We start from the raw sequence: 12,454 nt of genomic DNA on the forward strand, positions 1-12,454 counted from the left end.
AGATAGATAATTGACATTGAATGGGCCATAGTAATGTCAATTTAGCAATACAATTTAAAAAGTTATAGCCCTGCAAAGAAGGGGAACTTCTCCATAGACAAATAGAGCTGGCAGAGGATGGTGGTATAAGGATGTACATAAGCGTGGCAAAGAAAGTGTTAATGGTAAAGCCCCTGTAGTCTAGTAGATAGAGGGGGGTATCATGCACCCCCCGGAAATATACTTCTAACCAGACTTTCTAGAATGGAAAAAAGGTGAAAAAAATGATAGGCTATGTTAACAAGTTGGAGTGTCCCATGTATCATTTATATGCAAATTAAGGACGCAATTATCAAAATATCGCAAAAAAAAGGTTTAATGATTCTCAGCCAATATTGCAGATAACTGAACAAATGAGGTGTCTAGACCCATGTATTGAGAGTCAAAGATCACAATAACACTATCCCTAGAGTGATCACATGTTTCTATGTAATTTTGCCTATGCAAATCTGTGCCGTCAATACAAAATAATCAAATATTTACTAATTAGTTGAGTAGGAAAGCAGATACTATCATGCACCCCCTGGAAATATATTGTTAACCAGTGTTTCTAGATAGGAAAACATTTGTAGAAAATGATAGGCTATGTTAAAAATCTGTCAGAGTGTCCCATGTATCATTTATATGCTAAGTAATGACGCGATCGTCAAAAAACGAATGTCGCTATTTCAGCCAATATTGCAAATAACTGAACAAGTAGGTTGTCTAGACCCATATTTTGAGGGTCAAAAATCATAATAAAACTATTGCCAGAATGATCACCTGTTTGTGGCGAGCTAGTATGCAAATTAGTGGCACCTTTACAAAGAATAAAGCATTTTTACCAATAAAGACACATCCTATTGTAGATGACTGAACAAAAAAAGATGTGGACTCATGTTGAGGGTTAAAGATAGTAATAAAATTTCTGAAGTGGTCACATATATCTCTGGCATGCTTATATACAAGAGTGCTGGTTTCAATGCCATTTCTTGCCATGTATGTAATACGGTAAATATGTCCTCTGTTCTGGATATCTTCTTTGTTGACACAACATTCAAGTATTTTTTTCTATTTGTATTTTGTGCCCTAAACTACTAATCATCATCATCATCACTAAAACAATTGTCAAAGTCTATCTCTTCGATCTCCATCTCTTCCTCCGCCTCATCACACTCATACTCTCCATCCTCCTCATCCATGTTATTTTTTGTTATATATATACTGATGATCCTCCTCTACCAGCATGACCAACCTCTCTATATACTGATGATCCTCCTCTACCAGCATGACCAACATCTCACATACTGGTGACCCTCCTCTACCATGTCAGCATGACCAACCTCTCCATATACTGATGATCCTCCTCTACCATGTCAGCATGACCAACCTCTATATACTGATGATCCTCCTCTACCATGTCAGCATGACCAACCTCTATATACTGATGATCCTCATCTACCATGTCAGCATGACCAACCTCTATATACTGATGATCCTCCTCTACCATGTTAGCATGACCAACCTCTATATACTGATGATCCTCATCTACCATGTCAGCACGACCAACCTCTATATACTGATGATCCTCCTCTACCATGTCAGCATGTCCAACCTCTCATATACAGATGATCCTCCTCTACCATGTCAGCATGACCAACCTCTCATATACAGATGATCCTCCTCTACCATGTCAGCATGACCAACCTCTCCACATACTGATGATCCTCCTCTACCATGTCAGCATGACCAACCTCTCCACATACTGATGATCCTCCTCTACCATGTCAGCATGACCAACCTCTACACATACTGATGATCCTCATCTACCATCTACTTGGGGGGGATGCGGACCGGAGGGGGACTTTCGTCTTATTTGCATCGGGGTCCCCCATTTTCAATTCATGATACAGCACAGCTTGAATACATGCACACCCTGATACATAGTTTTATTTGGTTCTAACTGGATTTCATCTCTTGTTTTTTATCTCTTGTTTTTCATCTCCTGTTTTACATTTATTTTTATTCTATGATACATGTTTTTCTCTATTCTATGATTAATTTTCTTTGTGATATATGCTTTCTTATGTTCTTAACATCAGTGTATGTTATCTTGTGTATATGTATGTTGTTGGACCCCAGGAAGACTAGCTGCCGCTAAGGCATCAGCTAATGGGGATCCGTTTAAATAAACAAATCCGCATCTACCATGTCAGCATGACCAACCTCTATATACTGATGATCCTCATCTACCGTGTTAGCATGACCAACCTCTATATACTGATGATCCTGATCTACCATGTCAGCATGACCAACCTCTATATACTGATGATCCTGATCTACCGTGTTAGCATGACCAACCTCTCTATATACTGATGATCCTCCTCTACCATGTCAGCATGACCAACCTCTATATACTGATGATCCTGATCTACCGTGTCAGCATGACCAACCTCTATATACTGATGATCCTGATCTACCGTGTCAGCATGACCAACCTCTCTATACTGATGATCCTCCTCTACCATGTCAGCATGACCAACCTCTCCATATACTGATGATCCTCATCTACCAGCATGACCAACCTCTATACACTGATGATCTTCCTCTACCATGTCAGCATGACCAACCTGATACCTGGACCACGGCACTGGCACTGCAAGCTGATACATGTGTCTGAACGAGCTGAGTCTCTGGGCTCAGAGTACTGCAGCACTCTGCTTGGATACTATGACTTTTCTGGGGATGACTGTACCAGTGCTTTCAAAGGAAAGAGACGGGTGAATCCGTTGAAGAAGCTGCAGAAGAACCCTAGATTCCAGAAGGCTTTTAGTCAGCTTGGCGCATTGTCGCTGGTAACAGATGAGCCACAACAGGAGATGGAGTCCTTCACATGCATTATGGATGGCCATGGTCGGATGAAGTCAGTTGATGCTGTGTGTGCCAAGATGCTGCAGAAAATGATGGGTGCTGATAAAGTCCTGGATGCAAACTACAAAGTAGACATTGAATGCCTGCCTCCCCCCAAGGTCTGTATCATCCCACATGTACAGCGAGCCAATTTCAGAGTCGCCTGCTACAAAAGAGCAGAACAGCCAATATTCAAGAGGCCCAAAGCCTATGATCAAAATATGGACTGGGAAAAACAATGGATGAGGAGGTGTTAGAGCCTGTCTGGACGGTTGGACCCATCCTCCTCTTGTTGAGGTACTGGCCCAGAAAGTGGAGTCAGAAGAGCAATCTGAAGCTCTTGATAAGGAGGCAGATTATGCAAAAAATAACATGGATGAGGAGGATGGAGAGTACGAGTGTGATGAGGCGGAGGAAGAGATGGAGATCGAAGAGATAGACTTTGACAATTGTTTTAATGATGATGATGATTAGTAGTTTAGGGCACAATATACAAATAGAAAAAAATACTTGAATGTTGTGTCAACAAAGAAGATATCCAGAACAGAGGACGTATTTACCATATTACATACATGTAGACCTGTGAAAGCAGCACTCTTGTATATAAGCATGCCAGAGATATATGTGACCACTTCAGACATTTTATTACCATCTTTAACCCTCAAAACATGAGTCCACATCTTTTATTGTTCAGTCATCTACAACAGTGTTTCTCAACTGGTGGGTCGCAACCCAAAAGTGGGTCGCGGTGCCATTTTGAGTGGGTCGTGGCGTGGATGAAAAAAAAAATATATATATATATATATATATACGTTTTTTTTTTTCACTGCCTATCTTTGTGAAAGTGGCTTCTCAGCTCTGGTCCAGCTGAAGACAAAGCAGAGGAACAGATTGGACATTGAGCATGACCTCAGAGTTGCTTTGTCTACCATCACCCCAGACTTTGAGACTCTTGTCAGGAGCAAACAACATCCCCAGTTATCCCATTAGTTCCCTGGGATGTTAAGCTAAGAAGTCTGCTAAGAAGGATATTACATTTTTTTATTATTATTATTATTTTATTTCGTTGTGTTTTTAGCCCTAGTTGCACTTTTTTTGCAGCCCCAGTTATCCCATTAGTTCCCCCAAACTTACTGTAGGTCTGTTATGTTAAGCTAAGAAGTCTGCTAAGAAGCATTATTATTTTATTTCATTGGGTTTTTATCCCTAGTTGCACTTTTGTTGCAACCTCAGTTATCCCATTAGTTCCCCCAAACGTAGGTCTGTTATGTTAAGCTAAGAAATCTGCTAAGAAGCATATTATTTATTTATTTTATTTCATTGGGTTTTTAGCCCTAGTTGCACTTTTTTGTTTATTTCATGTTGTTAACAGTGCATGAAAGATTGCGTATTACTGCATTTATTTAATTTTATTAAATTTTTTAAATCATAGTGGTTAAAAAATTTGGGTCGCGACTTAATGACTAAGGAAAATGTTGGGTCCCGAGGCTAGACCAGTTGAGAACCACTGCTCTATGCGACCGCTGCAGACAGGCTCCAGCCACTCTGGTCCACATGTTCTGGACGTGCCCAAAGTTGCACACCTACTGGCAGACCATCTTTGACACCTTCTCTAAGATATTTGGAAAGGAAGTGGAGCCATCACCATATATTGCATTATTCGGAGTGGCCCCAGCAGACATCCACTTTAGATGGTGGGAATCTAGAATGCTGGCCTTCTGTTCACTTTTGGCCAGAAGGCTGATACTGTTCAAATGTAAGGACCCAGGTCCACCTGTCTACGGCCACTGGATGAGAGAGGTCATGTATCATATTAAACTGGAGAAGATCAGGTATACTATCAGAGGTTGTACCGAAAAATTCCACAATATTTGGGATCCTTTCCTAACTTTCTTTGAGGGTATGGAAGCGGATAATGTGACAGATGCAATCTGACTGGCCTTCCTGGTCTCTCAGCTTGTTATTATTTATTTTTTCTATTATGTTCTTACTTTTCTTCTTCTCTATCTGCAGAATGCAAGAGGTATGTGACTGCTGTCGGGTGATTTAAAAGCTAAAAGGAAAAACAATGATTAATAAATGATCTAAGATATTGTAGAATGATTTTGTCTGGTATAGGGGTGGGGGGAGGGGGGGAGGGAGGGAGGGCCTTATTTTCTTTTTCTTTTCTTTTGGCCCATGTGGGGCCGCCTGTTAAAACAAAAAAAATTAAAATAAAAAAAACCTTGTTCAAAAAAATATCTATACGCCGCACGCAACACACTGTGGTTATTTTAATAACGGAGCATTGCAAATGTGAATCCCGCTGGGATATTTTGAATTAATGAAACTTGGATCCAAGGTTATTGTGGAAGGCCTACCGTGCGTTTGGCTCTGATCCGTTTCATATTCTCCACTGCGGATGCATTTGGTTAACCGTAGCGCACGGATTGTGTTTCATTCAAACATAAATTGAAGCGTCTTTACGCATGGATTGTGGGTGTGAATTACGAGGAATCTGAATCTGTGGATTGTTGAATTGTATCACTGTCGCACGATATTGTAACTGGGATTAAAATGTCTGATGAGGAGATGCGCTGCGCTGTTTGACTTGATGACATGGATGTGGGAAAAGTGAATGAGCAATTGCAAGCCTTTGATGTTTTGATGAATGAATGAGAAAATCAATCTGTTCAAGCACTGTTATCTGATGATGAAAAAGAGGGTGATGAACATGACTGGTATAAACCAAAGGTTAATCAATTCAATGCATTTATGGACGATGTCCGAAACAGATTAAAACCTGATTAATAGTGAAACTGTTAATAGCCTCCAATGCTTATTAGTGCATCCGAATGTTTGCATGTTTCAACCACCTCCTATAATAGTGGGGTTCCCTGCTCTCTGACACCGTTATTTCGGGGGTCACGGCTTGAAAACTTTGGGAACCCCTGATCTACACATACATGTATTTATATATTACTATTAATTTGTATCAATTAGATACTCTTTGGGCTTGTTTTTATCTACTTATTCTGAAAGAGTTGAAATAATTATTTTCGCTAGCAAGATCTCATTCGATTATTCATTCCATTAAGCCTACTGCCAGCAGGCACATTTAAAGAAATATAATCTGATTGATTGGGGTAATGAGAGACTTAAAATGTGCCTATAGATATGGATGTAACTTGTCTGCGATATCTTCGCATTAGAAAATCATGGTTTTCTGGGATCGACACCTCCCCCTTTTGAGGTAAGACGGGACGCGCAATTATCCTAATTAATGAAGTCTGGTTCGAATTAACGAGATTGTTTGAGACCGAAATAGCCTTCGAGAAACTGAGATAGCCTGACATCAATCATTGGGTTAATTTAAACTGGCTAATATGACTTTTGATCGACTTAGTTGAACCAGGTACGGAGAACGGGGCCCTGATCAACCAAGACCACAGTGTCAAACAGACTCTCTAATGCTCTCCACCTGATCAACCAAGACCACACCGTCAAACAGCGCATCTCATCCGACATTTTAATCCCAGTTACAATATCACAATAACGTGTGAGTGACAGTGATACAATTCAACAATCCACAGATTCAGATTCCTCGTAATTCATAATCCACAATCCATGCAGATACTTCAATTTATGCTTGAATGAAACACAATCCGGGTGCTCCGTTAAGCAAATACATCCACAGCAGAGAATATGAAACTAATCAGAGCCAAACGCCCGATAGGTTTCATTCATTAAAAATATCCCCGCGGGATTCACATTTGCAATGATCCGTTATTAAAATAACCACATGCAGTGTGTATCGCGACTCCGAGCGCCGTATCCGTATAAATATGATGTGCATTATTTAGGACAAAGTAAATCTATAGGCTGAATATGATTTATTATCAGCATTTAGCTCTATTATTTTACATTTCAAAAGCCCCCTCTAGGAAAACGAAGCAAAAAAACATAATTTAGAATGGTATAATGTAGATCTACACTGTGGTAATTATTTCAGGAAGCGAGCTGGCATTTCTTTGCGAGGGTGTGGCCATGGTTCATCCAGCTAACTGAACTTAACCCTGCTCCGGAGCAGGTTCAAACTTTCTGATCTGTTACCATGGCGATTTAGAAAATCCGACGTCAGGGAACGGAAATGTCTGGCTTAAGTCAAGCTATGCTGAAAATTATCTGGCTAACTCTAATGCTCTCCACCTGATCAACAAAGACCACAGTGTCAAACAGACTCTCTAATGCTCTCCACCTGGTCAACCAAGACCACAGTGTAAAACAGACTCTATAATGCTCTCCACCTGATCAACCAAGACCAGTGTCAAACAGATTATCTAATCCAACCCAGATTTGACCGCTGAGCTTTAAAATTAAAACCGCTCTGATTTTCTAATTCTCTCTGACATAAAAGTCAAAACACCACTTCAGAACTAGGGCCATCTTAAATACTTCGAAGCTTCGAAGCTTCGTTCGATGCCATGGGATTCGAATATGAACATGAAATTCGATTATGTAAAAAATAATAAAAAATATGAATTCTTTTTTTTTGTTGCAAAATCAACTCTGCCTCTCTTTGTTAATTACAACAAGCAATGCTGTTTGTTATTTAAGATGAGGTCGGACTCGGCACTGACAGATTTGTGTTCATTGTGCTGCTTTTATAAAGCCTCAAATGACGACTTACAATATTTCATGAAAGCAAAGTGTTTAGTTTGTCTAAGATTTAAAAAGGTTTAAACTTTACAGCACTGACAAAGTTGAACAAAGTGCTGTACAAGTCCCACAACATAAAAAATTATTTAAAAGAAATAAAAATAATTTTTTTTTATTTTTTTTATTTAATTTATTTCGAAGCTTCGAATTAAAATCAAATCTCGGCCCCGAAGCTTCGAATTCCAAAAAAAATCGAAGGTCAGCCATATTCAGAACCCTGACTTGTATTCTTAACACTTTAATTGCCAATGACGAGTTTCGGCGTCTTTCCTAGCCATGCTCAAGTTGCCGAGGACGCCGTAACTCGTCTTTGATATCAATATTTCAAAAATCTGTGATCGGAATCATATTTTCCATCCGCAGCCTTCACACACAGTTCTGAGCTCCTCTCAATCCTCTAGCGGTTCAAGAGCGCCATCTGGTGGCCGATCGGCAGAAGCGCCAAACAGGAAGTCATGTGGATGATGTGGTGATCACCCATATTACTTCCGGGCACTCGCTATAGGTCCCGGGACTCGAGCGCGACACAATACATAGCGATCCGTTGCCAATAACTCGATAAACAACATGATTTGGACGTATATACTATTATACAACCTGGAAATGGACCGGTATTTTGACATCCCATAATGGAAAACTGTCTACCCCACGCTGATCGCCCAACGGCCCGAGGAGACTGGGGTGAGTTTTAGCGTGTAATATTTCCGTGTTCGATACTAACTGATCTGATGAACATATGACCCACATTAGATGAATGGTATAACGCTGCCCACGGAATTATAAACGCCCCCTCGCCCATCCGGTCAACATCAGATGACATGTAGTAACTTCCAGAAGTACGTCCAGTTGGAATTTTTTATATCGCGCTGATTGCTATCAAACTGTATTTCATCATCAATATAATGCATTTGGGGCTATAAATCACGTTCTGGAGAAAGCTGCAGAAAGAGATGAAAACATACTTTAGACCATATTTTAGTATGAATATGTGAATGAAAAAGTTTAACGTTGCTACACCATGAACAATACATATAGGACCTTGAATGGGCCCTAATAATGGCAATCTAGCAATAGAATTTAAAAAGTTATAGCCCTGCAAATAAGGGGAACTTCTCCATGTTAAATAGAGCTGGCAACGGATGGTATATCATGAATTTAGCCTTAGGCAATCAAAGTGTTAAAAGTAGAAGTGTTTACACTCACTAGAACAGATATTATGGCTAGATGATGCCTCAACATTTTTTATTTATTTGCTTGCTTTATTTGGATGTATTTTAGCTAAAATACTAATCGTCCAAGAATCAGGAATAATACAACACCAATCTCTCTGAGCAGGGTTTTACTCACTCTAGTCTGAGCAGGGTTTTGGTCTGAGATTTGTTAAAAAGGTAAACAACAGGGGTACATTGTACATCACACTATCAAATTGTCTACTTTAATCTGCTGCGCAAACTAGTGTGTTTGGTTAGAGTGTCTCTCTCTCCACGACTCTCTCTCAGTAAGAGACAGTAGGCAAATGGATTATGCAAAACAACTTCCAATGTAATACTTTCTTCCCCATCTTACCGTTGACAATCTCTTGAGCGGGATTTCCAAGAGTCTTGTCTGTAGTTTAGCTCCACTTTTCTCTCCAAGCTCCTCATAACCTTGGATTACAAACCAGTCTGTGTCCTTTTCTGAAACTGAGAGAACCGTCATATTTTTATTTGTTTATTAAAAAGGATCCCCATTAGCTGATGCCAATGGCACCAGCTAGTCTTCCTGGGGTCCAAAGTCCCACATATCAATATATACACAACATACTAATATACATACACACACATATATGCATGTACTACTGTACATACATACATACATACATACATACATACATACATACATACATACATACATACATACATACATACATACATACATACATACATACATACATACATACATACATACATACATACATACATACATACATACATACATACATACATACATACATACATACATACATACATACATACATACATACATACATACATACATACATACATACATACATACATACATACATACATACATACATACATACATACATACATACATACATACATACATACATACATACATACATACATACATACATACATACATACATACATACATACATACATACATACATACATACATACATACATACATACATACATACATACCAATAAGTAATGGCTCGATAAATGACTGATTTTTATAAGGCATTCGATTTTGGGCGAGGTAACATCATTTGACCTTCTCCTGCCATTCTAGTTAAATGATTGTGACTGATTAAGTGACTGCATATATAAAAACTCAGGCTTAGAGGTGTGGATGCTGTTATTGTAGAATGTGACTGTATTTAAGACAAGCCTTTTATCTACCAATAACCATAAGAGTTCCCTATGGATACTGTTTATGTTCGTTGTTATGGGGCAATGTACGACTAGTCTGGCAGCTCTGTTCTGGGTAATTTGTAGTTTCCTCTGTGCACTGTAAGGATGGAGAGGACCAAACAGGTGAGCAGTAGTCCAGGTGGCTTAAAACGAATGACTTAACGACCTGTCCCAGAATATGTGCTGGAACATAAGGAAGGCATTTTGTTGCATTATAAAAGCCATTACCGATTTTCTTAGACACTGTGTTAATGTGCTCTACCCATGTCAGTACACCATCTATTTTTTTTATCCACTTTTTCTCCTCCTTTTTTCTGTGATTTTTCTCCCCATCCCAATTTACCTCTTGTGCCAATTCTCCCTCCCCTGTCTTGAACGTTACTCGCATATGCCCCCCACTGGTCGGTTGTAGGGAGGATAGAAGCCTTGCATCACGTGTCCCCTCCGATACACGTGGAGGCAGCATTTCACATCTTTTCACCTGCCAGCGCGGACTCTCATTGGTGAGGTGTAACGTGTGGGAGGCTCACACTACCCCCGCCATTTCCTGTCTCTGCTGTGCAGGCGTCCCCCAACCGACCTATAGGAGTCGCTGTCCACAACGTCCAGATTACCACCCATCGACTTCTACCCGCTAACTCTGCCAATGAGTTAGTATGACGGCTGGCCCAAACCGGAGGCAACGCCGACAGCCGGAGTCGAACCCGGTGTCTCTTGCGTTGGTGACGAGCGCAATGTCCGCTGCGCCACCCAGCCGCCCGTCAGTCGACTATCTATTATGACTCCCAGTAATTTAACCTTATCAACCTGTTGTATGGGTTCACCAGACAAGTGCAGACTCAGTGTAGGATTGGCTAATAGTTTGTGATTGGTTCATAGGATAATGGATTAGGTCTTTGAGATGTTTAATACCAGCTCGGGCGGCTAGGTGGCGCAGTCGGCAAGGCGGTCGCCACCAACGCAGGAGATGCTGGGTTCGAGCCTGGCTCTCAGCGTTGCTACCAGCTTGGCTGGTCGTTCATACAGTTGGCAGTATTAGGGGGTGGGAAGCTGGTGGGTGGGGATCGGACGTTGTGGACAGCGACTCCTACAGGTCGGTTTGTGCGCCTGCGCAGTAGAATCAGGAAGCGATGAGGGCGACGTGTCCCTCCCACGCAGACCCTCGCCGCTGAGAGATTGCGCTGTGCAGGTGACAAGATGTGACGGCTGCCTCCTCGAGTACCGGAGGGGACACGTGATGCAAGGCTTCGTCCACATTGCAGCCGGCTTGTGGGAGGCATGGCCTAACAACGTTCGAGACAGGGGAGGGTAGAATTGGACAATACGAAATTGGGGACGGGAGAAAAATAGAAGAATGGGGAGAAAAAGTAGATAAAAAAATAAGATATGTTTAATACCAGCTTATTTAGTTGTATCCAATTAGTTACTGCATATATATCTCTGAAGATAAAACTTTGTGTAGATCACCAGTAGTGTTTGCAGCATAATACAGTGTGGAATTGTCCGCATACATTTGTATACTTGCTTTACCCAAAGCAGAAGGTAAGTAATTTGTGAATATGGAATCAGGGTTCCCACGCTTGCCTTGAATTTTTTTTCCATACTACCTCCTGATTTTCCAGGTACCATATTAAGTGATGATCTATAGGCCCCTGAAGTTTTCCGCCCCCATCCGCGCCCCCCCTCCCCTCACACACACAACCCCCTAGGACACCTGACTACTTACTTGATTTAAAAGATGTACCAGTCAAGTCTACATTGTAAATGCTTAGAGATTATGTCTTATTCATAATATCAATGCATGAAATAATGCAACAAGCTGTAGATGAACAACAATTTATTGAACTGGAACACATGAGCACTGGGATTGATATATGTTCTCTCTTCCACTCCTCTCCTATCTCATCCTGTCCTCTCCACACCTCCCCTCGTGTCCGCTTCTTTTCCTACTCTTCTCAACTCCTCGTAATCATAATCGAAATTAATCGTTGTGAGGTTGCATCGTTTCACCCCTACTACTCTTACTCTGTAAAAGCGTTTGTAAAAGCTTTTGTAAATCAAACTGGTTATCGTTATGAGAGCTAACCAGGGGCGAATTTAGGATTATAGGAGATCCGGGGCTTAGCCCAGATAGGTGCCCGCCTTTTTTTTTTCAAATTTTTTATTTTTTTTTCCAGGCAAGCGGCAGATTTTTTTTGAATTTAATTAACCTGTACGTGCAATTTCCTGCAATATAGAGCCTTCAATCTTGACCAATAAAGCTGCTCTTTTCACTATAAAACTCAGTTAACCATAACGTAGTTATGGTTAGATTTATATATTGGGGGGGGGTATATCATATTTTTCATATGATCAAAAAGTGGTGGAGCAAGAGCATACCTTTGCTCCCCCAAGTTCAATAGTGGGAG

Source organism: Notolepis coatsorum, assembly GCF_963971535.1.
Source record: "Notolepis coatsorum genome assembly, chromosome: 1".
Lineage (NCBI taxonomy): Eukaryota > Metazoa > Chordata > Actinopteri > Aulopiformes > Paralepididae > Notolepis > Notolepis coatsorum.